The sequence below is a fragment of the Diospyros lotus genome, chromosome 2 (assembly GCF_014633365.1).
Source record: "Diospyros lotus cultivar Yz01 chromosome 2, ASM1463336v1, whole genome shotgun sequence".
NCBI lineage: Eukaryota > Viridiplantae > Streptophyta > Magnoliopsida > Ericales > Ebenaceae > Diospyros > Diospyros lotus.
This window is the reverse complement of record NC_068339.1, coordinates 37935381-37938734: the sequence shown is the minus strand read 5'-3', so window position 1 is coordinate 37938734 and position 3354 is coordinate 37935381.

The window sequence follows — 3354 nt, the reverse complement described above, 5'->3', positions numbered from 1 at the left end:
ATCGGTGAAGTCCATGCATATTCTCCACTTACCCGAGGATGTTTTCACCATGACCACATTGGTCAGCCACGTGGTATATGGCACTTCTCTGATGAATCTGGCCCTAAGGAGCTTTGTTGTCTCCTCAGCCACTATGTGCTTCCTTTTTTCTCCCAGCTTCCTCTTTCTCTGGGTGGCCAATCTAACACTTGTGTCTAAGTTAGCCTATGGTAGATGAAGGATGGATCGATTCTGGGCATGTCGGCAAGTGTCAAGGCAAAGAGATCGGCATTTTGTTGGAGTAGAACGACTAGCCTTTCTCTCAGCTCATCCAACAACGTGGAGCCAATGTGGGTAACCTACTCTAGGCGGGGACCCAGGCTTGCAAAACGAAGTTCCTCTATGGGTTGGGGACGACTGTTAGAGAGCTTGCCTCGTGAGTCCAACTCGGTTATATGCACACTGTGGTGCGGAGTCTGGCTACTAGTGCCCGTGGCTTGATTACTGCTATCGTTAGCCTGGTTTCCATCATCACCTTTGCCAAGTCTGAGGCTTTGAGCCCTGAGACTGTCATGGTAACACTTCTGGGCTTCCTTTTGGTCGGCGTGAACGACTCTGACCGCTGTAGCTAACACTGACTCAAAGTCCTTATCGGTGAAGGAGATCACTAGGTGTTGGGCCATCTTTTTTTACTTCCTCTCGGCATTATTTACCTCCATTACTGCTCATAGGTGTCGCTTTCTTACTGAGCTCGAGTCTCCCCCGCCCACAAAACCTCCAAAAATTGTGTCAATGACCCCAGCTATCTGATTGTTCAGGGGTAATCCAGCATTCCGCCTTTCATCTACTCACGACTATCTTTAGGGGCTGTGGCTCCTTCATCTATCTAGGTTGCCCTACGAGGAAAGCCTTCGGTCTGCCCTATAAGTGTACTGGAAAAGATGGCCTTCCTTGACCAAGCATTCGATCTGGTCCTTCAAGGTAGCACACTCTTCAGTCGTGTGTCCAAACATGCGGTGATAATCACATCGCCTATTGGTATCAATGTTTCCGCTGGGAAGTCGTTGCACCGAGGTGTCTGGGAGTGGGATAACCCTTGAGTTGTAAACCTCATGGAAAATCCAATCTTGCTTGGTTGTGAGGGGAGTATAGGTATCGTAATGCAATCGAGGTGGCTCAGGGATCCAAGATGGCTCCCTTCACCCCTTATTGTGGTATCTGTTTTCCCGTCTTTAGCTAGGGTCTCTCTCAGGATTACGTTGGTGCCCGATAGAAGGCCCTGATTGGTGGACTAGTTGCGGCCGAGCTTGTGATCGGGTATCATTGTGCCAAGTAGCTAACGCCTCATCTATGTTTATGTAACCTAATGCTTATGTCCTGCGATCGTTCAGATTGGTGGGGGGGCTTTCGAGCTAGCAAGTCAGTGAAAGACTCTGGTTTCAGCCTAGCCATGATGGCATGCAGGGAAACTATCGGGTTGAGATCCTTGATTTTAATGACCTCCTGATTGAATCTGTTCAAGAATGCCCAGAGTGGCTCATGCTCGCCTTGTTTCAAGTTGATGAGACTGGCAAATGTGTTGCGGTGGGCTCAGCTGGTGGAAAAATGAGTGAGGAAATAGGTGGCTAGTTTAAAGAAGTCATGGACAGAATTTGGCCCCAAGGAGGAGAACCACAACATGGTTGACTTCTTCAATGAGCTGGGAAAGGCTCAACACATGATCGGGCCTATGCCTCCGCTTAGTAACATCGTGGCATTGAACATGGTAAGTTGCCCCTAAGGGTTAGTAGTGTCATCATATGGCTCCACGGTACTGGGGAGGCGAAAACCATCCAGCAAGGGTACAACCATAATGAACTCCGAGAAGGGATGCCCCAAAGAATACAGGGATGTAGAAGATGGGGGAACAGGGGTATGGGTAGCTTGGTGGTGTTGGTGGTAGCTACCCTCTGCATCGTTGTGAACCCATTCACTGCGTTGGTCACACTGCTAATTTCGGATTACTTCAGCAACTTGGTTTTGAAGTTGTCGGATGGTTTGGAGGAAAACCTCCATGGTGGTTGGATTTTCTAGAAGGTGGCTAGTGTTTGGGTTTTCTGGGTTAGGGACACTTTTGGTTCTAGCCATGGGAAGGAAGTTGAGATTGGTATGGGATGTTTTAGTGAGGTTTGTGGGGTAGGTAAGTTTTATCGGGCCCCACGGTGAGTGCTAGATGTTCATTTTGGTCCAAAAGAATGGTTGGACGTGGGCTTGTAGCGACAAGGAATGGGCTCCGACGATTAATCTAGGGGGTGGGTTGCACCTGCAAGCACTCTAACGCTCAAGTAAGTAAGAGATTAAAGTGGCAGAGTATCAGTAGACTCGAAAAGAACATACCTTGACCTGTGATCAGGCTGGTTTATATAAAGGAGAAAAGGAGGGAGTCCCCTTGTATGCATGCTTGCCTCGGGTGTTGCAAGGTAATGGGACTGGATATCCAGCATCGGGCTCCTTGACAATGGCATGGTACTGACGAGACCTTCATTAAATGCAGATGGGATTTACCATTAATGAGGATGGGATCTGAAGTGGGCGCGGGAATACCTATGATGCAGTGGTAATAATAGTTGCTACAAATTGGCGTATGGCCAAGATCAAGCTGTGGGCCAAGATGTGGTCGAAATTGGGTCGTGGGTCGAGCTGGAGCTGAATTGGGCCAGGCTTGATTTGAGCTAGTACAGTCCACTGATAAATGTAGATTTGTAGATTGTTCAAATTTAAACCTTTTAAGTGGATGAAAAATTCATTTGTTGGGTGGTTCTATGGGATATGTCTACCTTTAGAAGTGTTGTGTTTAGATTTCTTGGATTATTTAGTCATTGGCTCGATTTATTTAATTATGTGTTTACTTATTTTGGTTAGCGCCGGGGTTTGGATGTGATGTGCAATTCTATGGTAGATGAGAATTAGTTGCACTAACCTATGATTTATACTCATGTTAATCTTATGAATCTGCTTATAAAGTTCAATTTGTATTTCAAATTTGGGGTTTAGAAGCATTTGCCCATCAAAATATTAGAAGACTTATATCATGTTTTCTTGATATCAACACATACAAAGTCTTTTTGATCATCTAACTTGCTAATATTGCTTCTACAACTATTCATGACATTGCAGGCACATTTGTACTCCCCTTAATAGTGTGATCATATTATATTATCATTGTGTTTCCTCTTGTCTTTTTATATAGAAAGTCATGAAATTTTTTTTTTTTTCTAAAACTAAGTTGTTGATCGTATTCACCCTTAACTTTAGCTGCAGGAATAATTTTACATTAAAGAAGATTGTTCAACTTAAAGTTGAGGAGAGAGGTTTTATATTTCTAAAATAAAGGTA